This window comes from Vidua chalybeata, chromosome 2 (assembly GCF_026979565.1).
Source record: "Vidua chalybeata isolate OUT-0048 chromosome 2, bVidCha1 merged haplotype, whole genome shotgun sequence".
Classification (NCBI taxonomy): domain Eukaryota; kingdom Metazoa; phylum Chordata; class Aves; order Passeriformes; family Viduidae; genus Vidua; species Vidua chalybeata.
In genome coordinates this window covers 42,580,230-42,604,255 of record NC_071531.1, presented here as the reverse complement: position 1 = coordinate 42,604,255, position 24,026 = coordinate 42,580,230, and the positions used below count along the sequence as shown (strand labels likewise).

At 35.6% G+C, this 24,026-nt stretch overlaps 1 protein-coding gene across 7 annotated transcripts in view; it reads left to right on the top strand.

The window, feature by feature from the left end:
* The window catches only part of GPC5 (glypican 5), a 232,117-nt gene that overhangs the window by 17,628 nt on the left and 190,463 nt on the right, over positions 1-24,026 (top strand). For 2 of the 7 annotated variants that reach the window (XM_053934472.1, XM_053934471.1), the window contains exons 2-6: positions 905-1,050; positions 1,844-1,930; positions 3,084-3,138; positions 7,760-7,889; positions 8,481-8,747. The exons of 2 other annotated variants lie outside the window; for them this stretch is intronic. The gene's annotated coding sequence lies outside the window, so the exon portion shown is untranslated. Of the gene's footprint in view, positions 1-904; positions 1,051-1,843; positions 1,931-3,083; positions 3,139-3,747; positions 5,502-7,759; positions 7,890-8,480; positions 8,748-24,026 lie in introns of those variants that run through there. 3 more of the 7 variants (XR_008429213.1, XM_053934473.1, XM_053934474.1) reach the window with 3 other exon arrangements.

The window sequence follows — 24,026 nt, the reverse complement described above, 5'->3', positions numbered from 1 at the left end:
AAGCCAGAATCCTGTAAGCAAAATAAGACCTAGTTCAACCATATTAAAATTCTATGTACATTTTAATTTGATTTTGGCTGTGTGACCATGTTATACTGAAGCTATTACCTGGCTCAGTGGTCCCACAGACAATTTCCCTTTCTCATTCCGATTTTATTGTAAATGATTGTCAGCGTAGTAGAGGAAACTGCAAATTCAATTTTGATCAGTCCCATGAGAGACTTGATTCTTCATGACTTACTATTGTTATTTTGAAGGTAAATTGAAATAGCCATCTAATTTAAGGGTTTCCTTCAGAGTAGAGGATTAAAATCTGTAATTTGTTTTATGCAAGGTCTTTTTCTTTATTGTGTTATTAGGTAGAAGCTAATATTTAAGGAAATCTTGTAGTGATTGCTCCCATGGGAAAGATGTAGCTATTCATTTAATAATTCCATTTTATATTTAATGGTTTATTAAGCTGGCTTTTTTTCCCTTTTTTTTACACCTGGGGATCATAAACCTGCTGTTCTCTTTTAAAGACGATGTTTTTTGAGTACTTACTATATTTTAAGATTTAAAGATAGCTCTTCCTCCACTCATGGCACTTAGTCCTTACTGTGAGGCAGATTAATGACCTCTTTGGTTTAAAGAACTTTGATTTTGCTTCCTCTTTCAGTGCTGTTACTGTGGTACAAACTAGCCCAGAATATGGGAGATGAAATAGTGAGAAGTTAGAAGAGAAGAAAAGGTAACTGCCTGAGAACAAAATGGTTTAATGGCATAGTTCAGTGTGACCCTCCCAGAGGCAAAGGTCTTAACAGTAGGTCATTGGGATGAGATTCAGGGCTTGATTCAGCTGCAGAACAGGTATCTCTCTCTAGTGCTGTTTTAGCTGTCTTAGGGTGTCCTTTCTGTCCTCCAGGCCAAGCATGACAGCAAGGTGCTGATCCCACAGAGGATATCCTGCAAAACCTTGAGAAAAGTAAATGTCTGTATTCTGGGCAAAAGATTCAACTAAGTTCATTCTTTCGGAATGTAGAAGTCAACAATGAGGCGTCTACATGTGAGGTAGGGGCATTTAGTCCCATCATGTTCAAAGGAAATGAGATCAAATAAGTCTCTTTTAAATGGAGTCAAGTAACGCCAGTGATTACTCCTTTTTGCTTACATGCTTACGTCTTACATACATACTGCATATAAGATATATGTATATTCTGAAAGTAAGGGGCTAAGTTATATTGAAGCCCTAGACAATGTCACTGCTACAGAAAGAGTTACAGGGGCCTAAGGAAAGAAGATTTAAAAAATTGCAATGAAAATGCTGCTTTTCAGGAATTTCCCAGTTTTTCAGTTAAGATACAGAATAGACAAGGTAACAGGGTGAAAAAAAATCATGATCATAGGTTTAGTCTTGCTTCTAGCTACAGGTTTGCTTCACTAGCTGAAATACTTCTTTGGTACTCAGCTTCCCTCCCTGCAGTTGCTATGGTTCCTAATGCAACTGGAACAGAAGCATACTGTCAAAAAGATTTGGTCAGATGCACAAAAGTGCAAGCTTTTTGCGTATTTTCTTAAAACTCAACACCTCTTATAAAACCAATCAAGAACACTTATACTAGAGACAAAAATAATTAAATCATCCATGTCAAAGATCTTCAGAAAATATCTGAGCATTAGCTTATGTTTGTGCACTCATCACAGGAGTGGATTAAAGAAACCAAATAAAAAATCTGAGATGGATAAATCCTAAAAAAGCCAATCTTTAGAGAAATAATAAGAGAAGTATAAAATTAGGACATTAAGCAGAAAGAAGAGAAAAAGAGAAAATAGGTGTGTCTTTTTAATTTCTTCTTTTCTTTAGAACTTTACAGTCTTTGTTCCCTCACCTGCCCAGTGCATAACTAAACCCAACAGTGCTTTCTTGAGAAGATCACAACCTAAAATGATGGTAAGTATCAGAAAGGAAGGTGAAAATCAAAGGCAATATTAATTAAATAATAATTAAATCAACTGCTGTTTGCAGAGAATCCAGAAAGTCTCTTTTCTGCTTCTCAAATGAGGACACTACTCTCCTCATGTAACCTAAAGAAAAAAAAAGTTTGGGCTTTATTTAGGAGACTAAGACTCCTCTTCTCTGCATTATCGAGCTTTAAATTTCAGTGGAACACAGTACAGCTACAAGCTGCAGCTGCAGTAGAAGGAGCAGTGCCCTAACTTGGCTCATTTACATGAAAGTAACTATTGTGACACTGAAAGAAGTCCAGCCTTGGCATCTTCTCACTGTTCATGCTGAGAATTCAGAACAAGTGATAGTTTTTAACTTGTCACACCTGAAAATGTAAAACCTAATACAGTGTGAGAACAGTGTGGCACTATTTTCGTGAAAACTTAAAAATGAAAATTCTGAAGACCAAGGAAGCTCTATTTAATGTTCTAGGAAAATGAAACAAGAAAAATACTCTGAAGAGAGCATGTAGAGTTTAATTCAAGGTTTAAGTTGTTTCTCAAAAAAACCTTCTAATTTACTTCTCTTCCCATAATAATATAGGAGAAGGTGGTATTGGTTACTCTTGACTCAAATCTTTAGAGCATGGACAAATTCTGGGGAAAAATGTGCTGGTTTGTTCTACAGATCTATTTTCCTATTTTCTTTTTTTCCTTTACTACTTTACTTTCAGAAGTTGACTCTACGTATTTAATATGGAGATATGCAGTGTTAGTAGCATTCTTTTGCTGTCCCTTGGGTCCACAATGACAGAGTAAATATTTGGCGTATGAACCTGGTGAGCTACTAAGTAAATCCACAGTGGTGAATGCATCTTCTAGGCAGTGTGATCTCTGGCCATGAGGAGGTACTCAGCTGGTTGAGATGCATTTTCAATGTGTAGGCATAAGCAGTATCTAGGCCAGTGCTTCTCCATTTGGTTAATATAAATGGCCAGATGGACCCAGGTAGGAAATAAGCCATACATTGTAATAGTCAAGGTGATTAGCCACTGGAACAGGCTGTTTGGGGATAACAGAATATCAGCCCCATTTCAAGTTCTTCACTGCAATCAAATGTCAGCCACTGCCCTGTTTTATAAAGAATTATTTTGCAGGCCCAAGGTGTGTTATAGCAGTCAGATCTACAATCCTGTTCCAGTCTTAAAAATGGTGAGTGTGAATGTAGGAAAGCATTCATCATAGTACAGTCTGGCAATGGAATGATTCTTTGAAAGATATATAGTGTCAATTTAATCAGAAAACTGAATGCAGTCTACTCCACAGACTTCCCCCCACATTTCTTCCTCATGCAGAATTTTAAGGGAAGACCACTAAGTTATTCAATCTCTCCAAGGAGCTTTGCAACAAAGAGAGATTTAGCATTGTATGTGTATCACACTTTTTTTTTTTTTTAATTTTCTTATTTAGACAAAAGTCTAAATATCACATTAAGTGTTTATGGTTGATTTGGATACTCTTTGCAGGCTTTATATATTTTTAAGGACCTTAGAATCTATGCACTTTTTTTATCCTAAGTGAATATTTTCTGGATGGTTTGGGTTAGGAGTATCAAGTCACATTACCTATTTAGGTGCTGAAATCACTAATTTCTTTCAATATCACAGACTTTTACACCACTGACATTATCGCTCTCTGCAGTCCGTTTTTGCATAGTTATTCATTAAGGCTTTTTAAAAAAAACAGATAATAGTCAAAATTTCTTCCTTTTATTTTGCACTCTTCTCTGTTATTAATACTGTCTAACTGAATTTGTCTCAGGCTTTTAAGAAGATAGTAAAACCTGAGATCCATCGATGGGACTTCAAACGATCAAGTTTTACAACAAAACAGGACTTTAAAGATTTTGTCAGAGCTTTTATTACTTGATCACAGATGGAGAAAGGTTGTGCATGACAACTACTTTATTTTTTAAAAAACTGAGATGCTTTGAGCATCTTGACATCTTATAACACTGCTGTTTTACTATGAAGAAAGAATTTCTGTCTGTTCCTGCCCCGAATCATCTTCCCTCTATCAAATGAAATCTGTAGCACTATACAGGGAAAGAATGACATTGGAAGCAAGTTTCCATGGTTTATTATTAATTGCTAAATGAGTCTTTACCTTACGTAAGTAATATTTTGCCTCCATTCTTTAGCAGGCTAAAGCTTAACATGACTTAAGTGAAATCAGCTTATTTTTACTATGATTCTCTAGTGAATATTATTTTGAGCTGTTGTTTGGGTTTGCTTTCAACTATCTATTTTGATTCATGACTCTATTGCTATAGAGCTATATAGGATTGAGAACACTCCTAGCTGAAGAAAGTAAAGAAATGGTAGGAAAAATATAGGACTTGTATAATTCATCATTAAAATTCTAATTTTTACTGGATTTTATGATAAAAAATGAGTTAAGCAGAAGTTTGTAGATGGAGATAATTTCTCTTATGATCTGTATTGAGTGGATAAACTTTAAACTATGTTTTTTGAACTCATAAAAAGTCATTATCTTTATCTACAAATCCTAATCTTATCTGTGTAGTGATGTAACCAGAGTTACAAGAACAGTATACTAGTACATAGCCTACTTTAGATGTAAGAAAATTAATCAAAAGAGAAAATTATTGTACTCCATGCTGTCTCAAATAAGTTCTACTTGAGGAATTTTTCTCTGAAAAAAAAAATTCTGTTGTCTGCTCCCAGATTTATTCCAACACCAGTATCTAGTTGCCCTTTGAACATCAAGGCCTGTTCTAATCTACTTCTTGTTACTACCCTAGTAAAGTTATGCCTTGGAGGACCTCTGAGAAATGTATTAAGTGAAAGCGTTTTTACTTTTGGTTTATGTTTTTCTCTTGTCTCTTTGACGAGTTTTCAAAAATTAGATGTAGCAACTGCTTCCAAGTATTCACTTTGTGAGAGCACAATAGCTGGAATCTTTCCTAATGCTTTAATTTTGCTACTTTTTCTGCAAAACTTTGTGTTTGTTTCCCTCCCTTTCTATTGAGGGAGGGAAAAGGCATCTACATAGAAGTGGACAGTAGGGGGGACTTGGACTCTTTTATAATTATATATTTTATTTTAAACAGCCTGTGGATTCAAAACCAAGAATGCTTCAAACACTGACAAGACATCCTTGTTCTGTGTCTCCATAGCAGGGCCTAACCCCCTAGTAATTTCTGCCTTTATCTCTGAGTTTTTGATGATAATGCTAGAGAGAGATTTTTACCTGCTCTCCTTCCTACCCTAAGAATTTTACATCCCAGGATGGCGGCCAGCTGGCTGACCTTTCACAGGACTAGTGAGAGATACTTGCTTCCACATGGCTTGTTAATCCCAAGGAGAAGCCCCAGCTGTTTTTTTCCAAATTTAAAGAAAATAATTTGAGATTTGGAAAATTTTGGATTGTTGTTTGTTGTTTTAGATCAATATTTATGCATACTTTAATAATCTAGTTGCTTTTCTTCTGAGTGATGTGTACAAAGAGTTAATGTACTTTTGTTGGGTTTTAATAAATCTTAAAGAAAACTGTCAATGCTTTATGTGTCAGATATTTTAACAACATGGACATCCAGATCTATTCTGTTGCTGATTTTTTTTCTGTCTATATACAGCACAGATACCATATTCTTCCTTGCCTGAGGAGGCCACAGACACCTGGTTTGGCTAAGGACAAAGCCAGGGCCTAAAATACACAGGAGCATGAACAATGAGCTAAAAAGTGATTGAAAGGCTTGTGGTGAAGCTGGCAGGAGAAATGTGTTCATCAGGGGAGAATTTTAAACTTTATTCCCAAATATTGTGCTAGGAAACTCTAGCATATCCAGCATCAGGAGAATGCTGCAGTATGTGTACAGACCTTTTGTTTTAGTAATTTTCTTTTGTGTCTATGGATTAGATTTTTTTGGGTTTTTCCCCCCCTTATTTTTCTTTAAAAGAGATTGCAGTCTATCTGTATGATCTTTAGACCAATTTCAGAAAATTAATCTATTGCAAAAATAATGCCCATTATTCTGCCAAGGAAACACAGGTGGTAGTCATTCTCCTGTTAGAATCCCTGATGATGCTTTTGATAGATAGACTAAGTTCCTCAGCAGAATAAATGTGGACAAAAAAAAACATATTCAGTAATAGATAACAATTCATAGCTAGCTCATAGAGCAGAAATGGTCCTGGTTCTTTTTTAATGTACTTTTCCTACTTTATATCAAATTTTATCATTCTTTTATTCATCCATGTACATTTCCTGTCTGATTTATCTGATGTTCCTTCATATGCTTGCAACTTTACTTTCTTTACCTATTTTTAGTTTGGTTATTTTTAGTTAGCACTTTCATTTGCGATTAAAATCGGTAATACTAAAAAACCCTGTTCTGCTCCTGTGTATTACACAAATTAAGCTTTTTTTTTAAAAAAATTGGTTTCCTAAGCACAAACATTAATACTACATTCAGTGACTTGACACCTCTTACCTGGTCTCAGGGGTTCTTCTGTAGAAGCACAGGTCTCCTGTGAATCCTGTGCCACATCTTCCTATCACAGGTACTCTGGGGCTCCTTCTGTTGCTCTGTATATTTATGGTTATTCAAGTTGCTTTTAAGCAGATTTTATTCATATTAGCATTGACAGCAGTTGAACTGCTGGAGAAGAGCATTTTTAACACTGCTGTTTAGAAATTAGCTGAATGCAATGAGACTGGGAGAATAAGTTATTTTTTACTCAGGAGGCATGAGAAGATTAGTATGTATCTATAGTTTACTGGGATGCATGCAGAAATCTGGCTTTCCAAGGAGGAACCAAATACATGATACAGTTGCATCCTCTTAGGGTCTTTACTGAAGTTATTGCAGTTGTTTTGCTGTGTAAAGCAGCCCCATAATGACTAGGAAATATCTTGATTCCTCCAAAGAGAGAATTGATGTCAGCAGTAGAATTACACAGATAGGCTAATGACTAGTCATATATTTTTTGAAAATTCCCTTTCTCTATTTCAGATATTGTTGCTCATTGGAATATCTAGTAGCCAGATTCAAATCCTTTTGGGGTAATGTTGGACAGTGCTTTGATGTGGATCAAGACTTGAAACATTCATTCTGTTTCATATGCCATATGTAGAGATAGAATCACATGTTCCCTGTTTTCAGTGGAAGCTGGGGCTCTTGCTGAGGGAGCTGGGATATTTAGCCTGGAGAAGAGAAGGCTCAGGAGTGACCTTACTGCTCTCTACAACTGCTTGGGAGGAGACTGTAGCTAGGTGAGGATCACTCTTTTCTCCCAGGCAACTAGCAGCTGGACAAGAGGAAATGGCCTCAAGCTGTACCTATGGAGATTCAGGTTGGACATCAAGAGGACTTAATTAGGAGGAATTTCTTAACTGAGAGGACTGTTAAATGTTGGAATGGACTGCCCAGGGACATAATGGAGTTACCATGCCTGGAGGTGTTCAAGAAATGACTGGAGTTATGGTCTAGTTGACAAGGTCGTGTTCAGTCAGAAGTTGGATTCAGTGATTTCAGAGGTCTTTTCCAACCTAATGGATCCTGTGATTCTTTCAGTGTTTACTGTTAAGGTAGCAGAAAATCAAAATAACCAGATAACATTTATTGTTTCAATGTACTTTTTTTTCTAACTAGACACCATTTGTTTCATCATTTAGATTCTTCTGATGAAGATTCTGTGATTCTTTCAATGTTTACTGTTAAGGTAGCAGAAAATCAAAATAACCAGATAACATTTATTGTTTCAGTGTACTTTTTTTCTAACTAGACACCATTTTTTTCATCATTTAGATTCTTCTGATGGTGGTGCTTACGGTTACTGCATCCTTTCCCAGAAAGGCTTAGAAGTCAAAAGAAACAGCATTTTCTTAGGTGTCTCTGAAATCCTTTAAGAAAATAAAGAGCTCTCTTTTTAGACAGTGTGAGTACTTCAGTCAAAACTAACTTGATTAAACATAACAGATGATGGAGATTTTAACTGTGCTGTCAAAAGACAGCTTTGTTGATAATGTGAAAGTTAAGCAATTAGTTTGCTTTCCAGACTTCTCAGCTGTTATTCACAAGGAAAGTATTGTGAGAAATTCTACTCTTGCCTTTGACCCTTTCCTTCACACTTATAAATGCATGAAAGTGAAAACCAATGTTCTGTTCTTTATAAATTTTTCACTTAAAGCTCTCTTAAGAATAACCATGAAGAATTGCATGAAATGGTTTATATATATAGTTACTCTAATACTTCTCTTTCAAGAGGAATAAAGAAAACCATTGTGGTTACATTTGCTTCAAAAGTTAAAATTCTTTGTGTTTAATGACTGCAGTATCAGTTTGAAGGAAAGTAGTTTAAAAAAATATTTTATAACTGAAAAGTTTTCCATACTGTAGCTCAGAACCTACAAACACAGTAATTAATCAGTTTTCAATTTATGTTATCTTTTCTGGTACAGTAAAAGCAAGAGGTTTTACAACATACACTAATGTGTTCAGGTTATATTCTTTTTTCTTTTTTTGACAGATTCTTAAAGAAAGGATAGGTGTTTTTCCTACCCTCCCATTCATACATTGAATATGTGAAGACCTTGAAGTCCAGGATTTATATTTTTCATCTGAGAGGTGGCAAGTGAAAAGTACAACTCAGGGAGATCAGTTTCATAGCATGGTGATTTGGCATTGAGTTACTCCAGACAGCTGAGTGGTGAAGTCACTGAGATAATTAATTCATCTGTTGAGGATCTGCTGAAAGACTTTGCCAAGACACAGTAACTGATTTTGCCATTGAAAGGTACCTATTTCTTACTGTTGTTTGCTCATACTTAGTGATTACAAGTTTTACTAATTCTGCTGAAAGTTCAGTCCTAAATTAGGCAGTTTAGCCCTCAACGTAGGCTGTGGAGAGGAGGGATGGTGAAGTGCACCAGTCATGACTCATGGAGGTGTCTTTATTAGCAAGAGAAAAAGCCTAGAGCCATGAGACTCCTTGCTGTCTGTACTTAAGTGGAGTGCATTTGAGCAGCTTGATTAAATCCACAAATATACCAAAACCCATCTTCATTCCACGTAATTTGAACAACTAAGTTAGGAGCCTAGCTTTCCTGAGTTCTTCTGTAGTCAACAGTGGAAGATAGGTAGTTGAAGAGTAAAATTAACCTGCTTCTTCATCTCCCACCTCAGTGCCTTTGTTGCTCCCTGAATTTAGGCAGTGTCAAATGAGGTATCAAGTCGCATCAATTTCAGTAGGAATTGGGTTGCCATTATGAATTTGAGTATTAAAAAGCACATTCATTGTCTTTAAGTATTTTGTTTTCTAGCATCTGTGTTCAAGCTTCTTGTACAAATAGATGTTCAGTGGATTCAGTTAAGAATCCGCTTCTCTCTGTTGGATTTGTGCGTGTCCTATAATCCTGATTTCCTTATTTAATGTAGGTTCCTGAATTAAAGTCAGTATGAGTTTTTAAAGCATGGCTTTTATTTTCATGTTCTGTGCTTGCACACTTCCTAATCTTTTAAGTATCTGTGGTACTGGAAGGATAAAATTTATTCCAAGGCTTGTGAACCAGCTGTGTATTTGAGGTCACTTAATTTTCATTGATTTGTATCAGAAATATTTATGCCAAGGAATAGTATTCTGTTCAAACAGAATGAGATACCTTTGTCTGTCAGTTTCTCAGTTAAGTGCTGGTTTTCATCATGGGTATTTCTAAAGCTCTTTCTTATTTTTCTCTGTATTTTTTTTTTAGCCTCAATATGTACTTCTAAATTATTAGTGTTCCTTCCTTGCTGACTGTTTGGCAGTATTGCTGTCCTCTGCTCTTTGTAGTAGCCCAATCACTTTTGTGGCTTCTTAGTGAAGTACAGTGGGAAACTAACACTGGATAATTTTTCCTGCTGTAGTGTGTTTAAGTTGGATACTTTCCCTGATCTGCTTCATGGAGCAGCTGCACAAACAGTTGTGTGTCTGTCTAGTACTGCAGCCAGAGACTTGTGAAACCATAGCCTAAGTCATGGTCCTTTTGAGCTGCCTCCAGTGCTTATAATTAGAAGGCAGCTATGATTATATGTCTGCCATAACTTCTGGTTTTGTAGTCTTTCTTTCTTATTAGAGTAGGTACTCACATTCATCCCATTGTAGTTATTAACCCCATCTGTTTTACTGTAAATCAAATGTGCTACTTTAAGTTCAGGGAAGGGAAGCATTAGGGCAGTCTTGTAACTTCCAGTGCTTTGTATAACTAATGCTAAAACATGTTATTTAATTAAAAGGTTTACATAGTTTGTCTGTAGTATAATATAATTCCTGTTGGTTAATATTTATAATTAGGTAAATGCATCAGAACTGTGTTCTACTTCATACAGATTTTTTTGCAATTTTTTGCATGAGTTCTATACAGTGCAGACTAAAAATATAGTAGTATTTAATTAATACACAAACTTCTGAGAAATTGACAGGAACAATTCTAGTATAAAATGGGACAAATACACAAATTAGATCTAGAAGTTAGTGTAGAACTTTTGAATTGAACTCTGAAATTCAGCAGAACTTAATCTGGGAATAAATGTTAAAGTGCATTGAAGTTACAGTGATGGAAGATATAAATAATATTTAATTTAAAACATTCTATCTTTTAAAGTTGTATCCATCTGAAGAAAATACAGTTTTGAAGTTTAGCATCTGTCTCAGCTTAAATAGAGATGTGGTTTCTTGAAAATTTTCATATTTAAGGTAATAATTAATAATTCAGAAGACAGTTATTAATCAAAAGAAGAAGGAATACATTTCCTTACTCTTGTATCTGACCAGCAAAGTCTCAGAAGTGGGAATTAATCTATAAGTAATATTTATTTAGAAATTAGCTCAAATACCATCAATTCCTTCTCTTTTTTACTTTTTTCTTTAAGTCTTTACCATCCAACTCTTGCTTCACATATACTCCAGACATTTTCTGGAGACTTTCAGACAGAATAAGCTTGGAAATGATCCATGTTAAGTATAAACACTGTTTATATTATGATCTGAAAGAGTTACTGTATTTTCATTTTATGATTAAGTAAGCATACATACGTTGTTCTTAGTCAAGTGGGACTACCTCTCAGCAGATTCACCATACTCCTTAGTCATGTGGCACTCTGACTCTACTAGATTTTAGTGTAATTGTTTTCCAAAGATTGTGTTTCTTATCAATGAGGAGTTTGAAATATGTATTTTTTTTCCTGAGGAGCAAGTATTACAAAAATGTTGTGTAGAGATTTGAGAAGTGAAGGAAAAAAAAAGAGGCAAATGTTTATACTAACTGGGGTCACAAACATTCTTTTGATCCAGATGTGTCAGGTCCTTCTGGAAGACTTGTCCTGACCAAGGCTCTGCTGCTTGCAGATGCAGCTCTCGGTGATTTGCAAACAAAGTGTAGCAAAGGAGTAAAATGGGAAATCAGCAAGCTTTTGAACAAAAGGAAGCCTAATTCACCTAGTTAGTATAGGGGTAGACTTACATGAGAGAGGGGGAACTCACACTTGCTCACATACGGTCACAGAGGTGGGAGATCACACCACGGCCATGCCTTCAGCACCTACTTATGCTCACTCAGGGTGACAATACTAAGATCTTGGGCTCATATTAATATATCCTAGCTTTAATTTGAGCTGCATTTGTACTGATAAATAGCACGTTGCCTGGGAGGAAGATTGAAACTATTATTCATTCATGTTGCCTGAGCATTAGCGTTTTCTCAGAGAGTGTTTGACTTGTTCCATGTTGTGCTTGCTAAAACGTTCATCACAGAGACAAACCCCTAAATGCCATTTGTGAAATACCCCTGTTCCTAAGAGACAGGAATTTGATCTTACCCATTTTGTGTTGGTAATAACTCCTCACTTGACCCGAACCCTAACTGCATCCCTGCAATACCCTATAAAAACCCCATGACCCTGCCTTTGCCTGGTCTTTCCTCTCCATCCTGCCCTTCCTCCCCAGGGGTAATAAATGGATTTTTGAGCTTCCTGAAACGAAGATCCATCTCACCTATTCCCATGCCTGGTGCCGGCAGCTGCACCCTCCCAGGACACGATGAACGCAGCTGCAGCACAATGTAACGGCCATTTGGATGAGACTGTGGTACATTTGGCTGTATTTATCCTGCGTGGACCTCAGACATTATTGTCATGACACATTGTGTTCTGTTACATGCTATGGAAGGTGCTGCAACTGTCTGTGACACAACTTCAGACACTTTCAAAAAAGGAAATGAAAATTAGGTGCTGATGGCATAAGGTTTACCAGCTACTTGGTGGGCTGAACCTGTGCTTCAAAGGTGGTACAGGCCACTCAAAGCTGACCTGATCTCTAGGATGTCTCTCTTATTGGTACAGAGTCTGAAGTGGCTTTGGTTTTCATTTAGGCACTTAACCCCAGTTTAATATGAGGTCATCTCTGAGTTTTTTATATCTGAACATGCTGAGCTTTATGAAGAGCTTCCAGAATACATGGAAAGTGGAAGATTGAGTGATGCTAGTACATTTTTCATGTCTATCTATTAGACAGACATGAAAAAGCTCTATTAGAGCTTTCTGGTTCTTTACAGAGATCTGTACTTGGGGTATCAGCTGAAGAGGAGAAGGTATCTTGCCATGAATATAATTTTCTTGGAATAGCTTATATTCTATGGCAATAAGTATGATTGATAGAGTGCATGACACATTTCTTTCTTCTCACTGTATTTTGTGGCTGATGTTTTTTAAAGTATTCCCTTCAATATTTTTGTGTTAGGTCAGAGAAATCTGGTCTCTTGCAGTTACTGCGTGCTTTACTTTTCCACTTATTCACCATCACACCTAAACAGATGCATTCTGTTGTTCACATCTGTTGAAGTTTTTTTTTTTTCCCTAGTCAGTTAGCTGACTTTTAGTAATGCACATTAAAAAAGTTGAATCAAGAATACTAACGTTTTTTGTATGTGTATGTGCAAATTCACTCACGGTGCAGAAATTGATTTTGAAACTGTCCTTCAAATCACAAATTATTACTATAATAGTTAAAAATACACAGAATATCTTCTTGTTGTTTTAAAATTTTGTGCATTAAAATACATATCTAGCAAATGAATGAACATAAGAAAAAAGCAACATTAAAAATATTATGTGATGGATTAAATGAAATAAGCTCAAGGAAGCAAATTTCCATTTTCTGTTGTAACACCTGCAGGTGTTAATTCAGTTGTAGTTTTAATGTACAGGTTCTGGACTGTGAATTGGAAAGGACAGATGTGCTAAATCAGGTCGAGCTTGCAAGGCTGAGGTGTTCCTCTTGTGCTTACTACTGTTTCTACAGAAATCCATATGTTTTAAGACACATGATACTATTTCCTGTGTCAGCTTGGTGTCTTGCTCCGCTGCAGTATTAGCGCATAACTCTGTGATGTGTGGGTGGTTTGTACTTTCTGATTACCAGGGGTAAATTCAGGAGAATCACTATCACTTTCACCAGCTGCATCTGAAAAAAGTATATTATTCTTCCACAGATTTGTTAATGTAATTCCTTACTTGTAGTGTTTGACAGTTGAAGCCCTGTCCATACTGTGACAAAATATCTCACTAATATGTATCAGTTGATCATCTAGTCAATCATCTCTGTTGAGTTTAATAAATAAAATTTAGCTAAAACTATTTTCCAGAGAGGTATCTAATTTTGTTTTGAAACTGTAAGGAGGAAGATATGGAGCCATTGTTTTCTTTGATAATTTGATTCAGTAGGTAATCACACTGCAAGTGAACATCTTTTCTGTTAAAGAGCTCTTTAATATCCAGCATTTTCTCCATATGAATGCAATTGCATCATTATCAATAATTGTTTCACTAAGCTAATCAACCCACTAAGTACTTACTGTAAAACATTTTACATAATTGTGAGATAGTTTTACTGATGGAAATGATGTATCAATTATGTATGCAAATCACCATAGCACTGTATACAGAGGCTAAATTTTCTGTATACTTCTGCATTCTTAATAGTACCTATTTGTATAGGGATTTTTTTCCTGAACCTGCCCGTGATATTTGTTACTGTATCTTACATTGCAGCTTTTCCTTCCATGATGAGCTGGGTGTGATTAGGGGTGACTGGCACTTCTTCCTCCACAGTGTTATCTAATGCTGTTACTGTCCTAAAGACTTAAAGCTTTCACCTGCTCAGTGGAGCTTTTGGAGAACTTGTAAGGAGCAATACCTGTGGTGTAGAGATAATGTTACTCTACTCTGATCCTGAAAATATACATAGTGCAGACACTAATAAAAAGTTAAAGATGGAAAGTTGAAAACTCAACCCAGCTAAGTTAAAGCAGATTATAATATTATTATAAGTCCAATAAACTGCTTTTTTTTCCCTATAACCAAGAAGCATTAAGCCCCGTGAAAACACAGAATCTAGGGGTTTAGGAAAGATTTGGTTGTAAGCCTTGTACAGTCAGGATGAATACAAGATGCAATGATAGGATGATAATCCTTTCACAACTAATCGGGGCAGTATTTCCCATCATCCCTTCCTGACATGAGAAATGAAGTGCACTTGCAATCCAGCCATCTTCTTCCAGTGCCAAGAAAATGAGGAGAATTTCCTGGAGTTTTTCCCATCATTTCCAACATCTTGGAAAAATAATTAGCAGAAAAATGGGGCCCATATTCTTTTATTTATTAGTGTATGTGAGGAAAGAGGAAGGCCTCCATGTCCCACATCAGGTGAGGAGAAGAACACATATAATCTTCAAGACTTCTTAGACTGAAAATATGTAACAACAAATTCTGGCACCTCTGGTATATAGAAGAAATTTTGGTGTTTGTCTTCCTGGAATGTTCAGCAAAGGTATTAGCTGAAAGGTAAAGAAACACTGTTGGGGTTTTACTTTTCATCTGAGGAGTATACAGATGAGGGAGAAATGGAGCTGGAAGCCAAGAATTTCAAAATACAGACAAATACAAAGTGCAGGGAAAGGCTGCCCTACTGAGAGGTTACACAGGCAGTTGAACTAATGTTGAAGTACTAATGAACTAATGATGAAGTACTAGTATGTAATCTAGAACTGCATACCCAGTCATGTGGTATGTATGTGGGCTCATGTCTCTAGGCAAAGCAAGCTTAGATCACTGCAGGTTTAGATTGCTTAGAGTTCTGTGTGGACATGTCCTTCCACTCAGATTCATTCCTCCCAATTCTAGTCATGTAACTTGTGAGGTTAAACACAGTGGCCTTACTTGTTCAATCCAGGGAGGGAAGTAGAATGGGCCCTTAGGGCTATGGGAACATGACTCTTCCCTGTTCTGAGGTTGGAATAATCAAACAGGTTGATAGAGACTTCTCAAAATGACATGAGAAATAGATGTTTGTGACAAATGACAGTGTGTGACAGAAATTGCAAATAATAAATGGATTTCTTAAGCAGCCATTAGTTAAGCAGGAGTTATGGGAGAAATGGCTGAATGTCACAGGTAGTGGGAGGGGAGCATTGAGATGGTTAGAGGAGCAGAGTCTTGCCAGGCTGGCAGGACATAACGGTTGCATCTACTTGGTAATGCTATCACATGTTCTGAATTTGAGTATGAGTATGGCAAAACAGGCAACCAAATGGGAAAAGCTAGAGATGGGTTGTGTGAGAGGAGATTGGGTGGAGACAAGGGGATTCAAAAGTGGCAAAAAGGTGAGCACAGGAATGACAGAAGGGATAAGATGCTGTTCAGGCTGTGTGGTGGATGGTGGCCAAGAGCACCTGTCAGGTCACAGCAGACAGGGTAGGACAGTAGACTAAAACCCTTGGCCTGACCATACTGTAAGTCAAACTTTTTATGTCATGGTTGATTAGATCAGGGAAAAATCCTGAGTTTGATCATTATTTCTCACAGATCTTTCTTAATGTTTGCAGTGTATTTATTGATAATTTACTTCTGCAAATTTATTACACTGAATTCTGATGTATTCAATGACTGAAAGATGTCTCTATGAACAATTATTTATCTATTGGTCTTGCATGGTAATGCCAAAACCACTCCTTTTTAGATCCCTATTACAAGTTTTTCTCCAAAGAATGTATTCTATCTGCATCTGATATATTCATCTAATTCCCATTCATTTGCAGTTTGTTTTACTGAAAGTGTAGCCTTTGCCCTCTATTGCTCATCTTCCTTTTAACAGTGTGAATAAAAGACACTTTTTCATATGCCATAGTAAATTAAGAAGCCTTTCTTTTGTAGGGCGTAATAATGTCTTCTATTTATTAATTTACAAAGCTATTCTAATTCCTTTGGGAAAATATGATATTCTATTTTCATTGCAGTCTTGCTAGATCCCTTTATTTTCTGACAGCTAAATCTCTAAGGAAAATTTTGTATAAACAGAGTCATATTTGCCTTTTAAACATTCTCACGGTCATTTCCTTCTGGAGTTTTTGATATTCTGTATTTATTTGTCATATGCAAGATGAGTTAGAAACAATTTGGATCATAAGCTAATTGGTATCTCTGGTAACACAGTTGTTTGGGATATTTTTATGCCTGTATGTGGGTTTTTAAAATTTATTCTAAATTTTTGGATTATTTATAGTAACCTAAATGTGTGTACCCCAGGAGTCCTATTAACAAACACAAAAGAGTTTTGTAAGGATGATACCTTAAATTGTATATGTATGTGTTCTCCTTTGGAGAGAATTCTTGAAGTATTCATAACCATAGACTATTTGTCTTTACAAAGGTTAATGAACACTAGTTAACAACTGAAAAAAAATATTTCCCTGGCATTTGGCATCCTTTTCTTTCTTCTGAAATACTACACATGTTGAAAATGACTGTGGTTTGGCTGTCTATGGAGATTCAGTTCATTTCTCAGTTGACAGAAATTTCAGAGAGTAACTAAAAATTATTAAAGCCATTCAGTAGGAAAGAATGACTGTTACATGGGATATATATGTACAGGATGTATGTGCAAGAAGGTCTTACTTACACTTGGATACACATATATCCTGTCTGTATGTATTTTGTTGACTGTGCAGTGTTGTCAGTTGCTAAGTTTTCTTACTATCATACACACAAATCCCAGCTCTTTACCTTAGATCTTCCCTTTAAGATAGAGCCATCAGTGTTTTCAGCAGATTTCTATTTTCGGTTCTGTTCAGCCCATAATTATTAAACCAAGTATGTGTTAGCTCAAAATTTTATTGCTTGAGGATCATGTCAGCTGTTTTCACAGAGGACTAATTCAACCATTTTCAAATTCTTCATTATATTTTTAAAGAATATTTTTTCTTGAGATGATAGTCCAGTTTACATAGTCCAAGAAAGCAGTACTTGAAGATAAGTTGATAGAACAGTGGCAATTGGGACTTGTTACCTCAAAATTCATCAAAGTTTTTCCTATCTTTTTATAGGTTAATAGGCACTATAAAAGATACTATGCATGTTCCTATATACAAAAGAAGATAGAACTGGTGCTGCATGTTAATAAAAATGTATTCAATGAGGTGTGACAAGTTACATTTATTGCAATATTTTCCAGTTGCTGTGAGAATGAATCTAGACTGATATGATTTCTGAAACTCATGACAGTGTGACCAAATAGCTTTTAAGATGAGAGAGAAGTAGTGTAGCTTTCCAGAAAACATTGCAGAGAAATGAGGATGGTGTGAAGGTGGCAGATTGTAGCTGTAAGTAATATGAAATTTGATAAAAAATAGGAGGATTTTCAGGTGTTGAATCAGAATAAAGGAGAACCTTGTCTTCCTTTTAATCATGAAGAGTTTGAAGAGCTACAAGGAAATCAATCAAGAACTGCAAACTGTTGTTGATATCTCCATTCACATGTAGTCTTCTGTTAGAAATCCTCTGCAATAGTTTTCAGTGATTTTCAGGATACTCCTGTTCCATAAAACTGGCTGCTATTACCACTCGTGAGAAGTGTGCTGAAGTACTAATACGTAACCCAGAACTGCATAAAATAGTATGTGAGAAACAGTTTTCCATACCTTTGTACTGACTCAAGTACCGTGATTTTTCTGAGAAATTTACAGCTGAAAGTCTGGTAATATAAAAGATGGAGAAAACATTGAAATTCCAAGTGTCCTAGCTTTCTGAATGTAAAATACCATTTTATTTACAGACTGATTTGTGATTTCAACCTTCTGTTTTGAAAATAAGTTAATCTGTTCTTTTAATATGGGAGCATATGTTGTAGCTGCCCTAAGGGAATTCACTAAGGACAACTCATGAAACCAGCCTTGCATCAAACAGTTTAGGGAGTTATCAGCGCAATGCAGAACACTTCCAAGAAACAAACACTTCACATCAAAGTGTAAAGACTATTCTGTATATTTTCATAGAAATGCTTAATGCTGTGCTACTACAGTGAATAGCATATAGCACCATGCTTCTAAATTTTAATATGTTATTGCTTCCGTAGATGCTTGGATTTTGGTTTTGTTTCTTTTTGTTGGTTTTAATTTTTTTTTAGTTGTGGGTTTTTTCCAATAAATAGAAGAAGAATGTATGTTCTTGAATTGTTGTAAAATTTTATATAATTGTGAAGTGTTCATATAAGAACATGTTGTCCAAATTTTTATTACATAATTTTATTGCAAACCAGAACATAATAAGTGAAGAACCCCATTAGTTTGTTACTTGGAAAGGATTATTTATTTTAAGGTGACAGCTCAGTTTTGTCAGCAGAACTTTATGGGAAGATCACATGCCAGATACTGACCTTGCACATCTTGGTGATCTATGCAATATCCTATAAAGTTCATAAAATTCTTCCCTTTGCAAAGCAGCAGAGTCAAATTATCCAGCCTCTACGCCACCAGAGAGGGGAGCATTAAAACAAAGGTTTGAGAGTTTTTTCCCTCCTCTGTAAAAAAAAACACTTTCCAGATCATAAAGTCAAGGGACTCTCCACCAACGTCTTTGCATGAGGGTCTTGGGATGGAAAAACATTTTATCATCAAATGTGCAAAAAAAATGAAAGAAAGACAGGAGTGTTCCCTTTTTTAGGTGCACTAGATTGTCCACAGCCCTTTCAGTTATGTTAGAAAAAGAAAGGAGCCAGCCATGCTATTACAAAATTGCCATTTATGTTACTCTGGAGGAAGTATTAATATTTTCCTGTAACTTTCACACTTGTGAGAACTGTACTGAAAAGCAAATTTAATTTTCTTTCTTTTCAAGTGTAATTATGTTTGCTATATGCTAATTGGGAAAGTTCAGTGTAACTTAAGATTAAACTATGTTTATAACAGGAGGTAATAAGGTAAATATTTATGATTTTAAAACTTATGTAGTTTTTGAAGGATACATTTTAGAAATTTAGGATTAAATTTCTCTTCTTTAAATTTGCTGTATTCACCAAGAAATCATTTTATGAATTCACATGGAAGTTAATCCTGTGTACACTTACCAAAATTTACACTTTATATGTTTCGCTGAAGATTTTAAAACCAGAACATGGCAGTGATAGATCATGTTAAAAATATATTTTTTGATTTGCAAGCAAATGTGTGGCATGTTTACAATGAACATCCTATATTAATATATTTTTAACAGATATACTTTCAAGTACACTTAAAAACATTCAAAGTATTGTTGTGATGAATGATGTATTCTCTTGCATTTATATGCTGATTTGCAGTGTTGTAGGTGCTCATAACTATTAAGCCAGATATTATTGTGAACTAACAAAATTCTGTCCGGTAAAAAAATCTGTCAAAGCATGACTTCATTTTATTATATCCCAGGTCAGTACATGCTTATTAATGGAAAAAAAAGCTAAAAGGGCATATTAGAATGCATTTGGATTGCTAATATCATGCTTTGATATATTTGTTCTTACTTCCTTATGTATTATTCACTAAAGGAATTGTATTTCATCCTACTGACTATATCCTGTTTATGTTCTATGAAGAATTTTTTTGGGTAAGAGTACACATGTACTTTTTTCCCTTAGTGGTCAGTAATGACTTTTTTTCTTTTTTGGGTATATTTTTATTATTTTATTTAAGGTTATCCCTGTGTTTTAAGTTGTATATTTCTCTGAAATGAGAATTAGAAACTATAATTCACTGTCTACAAAATAAAAAATGATCAGTCACCACAGCTCTCAAAATTTTATGTCTTCATACATTAAAAACTATGATTTTCCTTGAAAATTAAATCCAGGAATTTGAATATCTAAGTTTCTTATTTTCTAGAGCACAGGGAGTTAATACTGCAGTGCTTCTACCCTGAAAAAGTTGAAGGTTTTGTACACTGGTACAGCCACAACTAGAGATGTTTTAGGACTTAATCACTTTAATTCTGAATTTCAGAATCTGATGTTTGGTTATGGAGAGTTAAGTAGCAAATAGTTGTGGCAAGAATACATACTTAATAGAGAGTTTTGACTAAGGCACAGAAGCTCTACAGAAGACTGGAACTCCAAAATAATTTTCTGTTCAGCATTTTCCAGCATTTATGGAAGATAACTTGCAGGTTGAACAGCAGCAGAACTTATCTAGCCAGCCTTACTAAAAGATTAAATCAGTATTTAATAAATCATTGTACAGCTCAGAGGTTTACAGCTAGCCCCATTTGTGTGGGGTCTTAAGTCACTTACTTCTACTCCTGACCTTTCCAAAATCAGGGACCTAACTTTCAGATATTTTCTGGTCTAAGTTAAAGATTCTAAAGCATTTTCTCTGCATTCATCAGCACTGTATGTTTATTAAGGGCTTTCCACTTGTCACTATTGACCTGTGGAAGGGTCAAGCTCCAGCTAAGAACTTTACGTCTATGAAAATACAAGCTGTGTTTTTACTAATTAATCAGTAGTAGAGTATCCAGGCAAATGCCTGTGTTCTGGATTTGACCATTCCTATGATTGACAACTATGTCAGAACATAATTGCTTGTTAGTCATCCAGCACAATATCAAAAGCTTCCTGTGTAGACTTTTGCAGTTGTTATGGTTCAAGAACACCTACTGCTGGAAGCCAGCATGCTGGTTCAGAGTGGATGTGGGTCATTCCACACACATTGTCTTCCATGACAAAGTACACAGCCATGTTTAATTCATTAGTACAGATGAAACTTAAGTGTCAGAGATATCCGCAGTCTTGAAGGTCTCAAAATTACATTTTTGCCTCTTCAGTCAATCTGTTCATAGGCTGCTTTGAATGAAACACTATTATACCAGCACATAATAATTAGAATTCTTGGAAAGTTTAGCTACTAATATTGGCATTTGGGGATTGTTGGTTTGCTTTTTAACCATAAAAGATTTGAAGCTGTGTTTTAATATTGTGCTGAAGTGAGCTTTCTTTTTGCCTGTGATATCTAAAGCAAAGAGCTTTTATGTGGGATTTTTTATCAGAAACGGCATCTGATTAGGAATTGTGTTAATGTGAATTTAAGATTAGGTAAAAGACCTTTTTTGCCTTTGCTCTCTTGACTCGTTGTGGTAGAAATTGAATGCAATGATGAAATGCTCTAGTTTTAATCTTCCCAGTAAGAATCAAATAATCAAGCTGCTACCAAGCAACATGTTGGTCAGTTGAATAAGTCTCCTAGACTTCACAAAAGAATGTGCTGAGCAAATGTGAAGGTTTCACAAAGCCATTTAATAGCAAACTGCTTGCAGAGCAGTTCATTACTGTTTGAAGGAATCATTGCTGATGTATGGGAGTCATATGCTTTGTATTACATAAAGGCTTTTAAAACAATCCTCAATCCAAAGGTGAGCCTGACATTGTTCAGAAAAGATTAGGGAAATAGCATTTGATAAACCATAGCTCAGAGTTCCAGTAGTTTCAGTGGAATCCTACCATAAAAGTTATTAAGTTTAGTCCTAATGAAAAAGTAGTTCATTAGCAATGGCACTACTTTATATCTGCTTCGGAAGTGAAGAACCAGTTATGGCTGAGAAAAGTAGGGGAACAATCGACTTGTTTTTCCTGGTAAGTTCTTGGAAGCCCGGTATAGTCTATAAATATAAATAGAATTCAGTTAACATATATTTAAATATTAAACTGTTTATAATGATCTAATTATTTGTCAGTACAGAATGATGACTTAGGTGATTCTTGAGGCTCTTAAGAAGGTAGGACGGTGTAATGGTAAATTTACCCTGCAGATTGTGCCAAAGAGCTGGAAGAATAAAAAACTTTCATCGCACTGAGAATGAGGAAAAAGAATTGTGAGAAGTCCTCTGGTTTTGTCACCTCTACTGTGTGTATAAAAAGAAAGCAAGTAGTTTTCTGAACTTCAGCATGTATAGGATAGGTAATGTTTTCTTTTGTGCATATTCTCTTCTCCATTGAAGTTAGCTGAAGCCCTGGACATGACTCAAGTAGGATAAAATTACATATTTTATTTATAGTTAAAGGATATGACCTCTGAATGAAAATAAATAAAAGTATGGAACTGAAAGTATTTGCACTCATGTAAGGGAATGTTAATAGATTCTCCAGGTACATAATAACAAGAACATATACTTTAGGTATTTTTAAAAATAATCAGGTACTTTTATAGCCTGCAAGGTTTCAATAATGTGGCTTTTCTGTTTATTAGCTTCTTTATAACTGTCCTGTGTAATAGTTGTGGATATAGAAATATTGCATAATTGTAACATCCCAATACTTTATCAGAGCTCTCTTGTTTCAATATTTCAGTGTCATTCACAATTAGTATTGAAGCATAATACTCAGCAAATACAGTCTAGCCAACTAGAATAAAGGTAACCAAACAGGATGAAGTTCATAAAGTTATATTTGTACTCAAAAATTGATCTTAATTATCACAGTTAAAGTGGCAAGGAGATTTTCATAAAGATTCTTTTAATGTTCACACTGTCAAAAGAACCCAACTCTGCTGATAAAGCAAATAAAATTTTGCCAATGTTTAAAAAAAATTGCTTTTTTAACTTAAAAGGAGATTTGAAGGAAAAAAGTATGAATAAAATTAATTTAATGTGGTACTGTGACCTAGTCCTTAAATGACTGTCAATGCTACATGCAGAAAGAGCGATGACTTCAAATGTCTTGCTTGTTTTCTTTGTACTCGAGATACTGAAATGATGTGTTACTGTCATCTGCACAGAGTAATCTCTGCCCAGTTGATCTGTTGTCTCATTTCTGTATGTCTTCGACAATAATTGAAGCAGACGTTTCTGTCACTGTTAAGCACTGCAGAGAAAACATGGAACTTGTCAGGAGAGACTATAAGGTATCGCGATTGTATGTTTCACTTCTTAGCCTTGAACCCCCAATTTATTTGTCAGCTTTGTGAATAGTATCAAAGTTTTGATGCAGCCAATATAAGATAGATGTGATTCCTTGTATTGCCAGTTAAATTTCTGGAATTGATGTTTGAGGTTACCTATTTCTATATATTTCATCAAAACATGTTTATTCTTGTATATGCACATAAAATCTCTCATAGGTTATCAATATTAAATGCAACTTCTAAGGGATTACTTTGGAAGTTATTTTGTCATGCTTTGCTCATTGTGGTGGTTTTTTTTTTCTGGTTGTTTTGGTGGCATCTGTTTTTCCCTGTCCTATGGTCTTCTTGCTTAGAATAATTCCTTGCTGTCTTTGTTTAAAACAATTTAAAGGGAAACGCTCAAAACTGAGTTGTCCCCTTTGTTTTAACCAATCCTTGTCCACCAATAGTGAGAAACAAAATATGAGTAGATAGAAGCGAACAAATAACAATTTGCTGCCAAGTGAAACTGCAACAGGAAAAAATAACAGTAATTAATTCCTAGATACAAAATTCCCAAATCTCACAATCTGCCCAAGGACAGAGAGACACCCATAATGGCGGAAATACCCTTTCCAAGATGGCATCCACCACGGACAACTGTGTTTGGGGAGATGGGGAAAATGGCATCAGACCCTCCCCCACCAGGTGGTGACCTTTGCAGGTGACTGTGCCTTCTTTGAGACAAAGGGAAAGGATGACAGTAGACCCTCTTGGGAATGTGGGAGGTTACAGAGGAGCTCAAGTGGCTGATGAGAACTGCTGGCGTGTGGGCGGTGAGTGCTGCTGTCTGCTGCCTTCTCCTG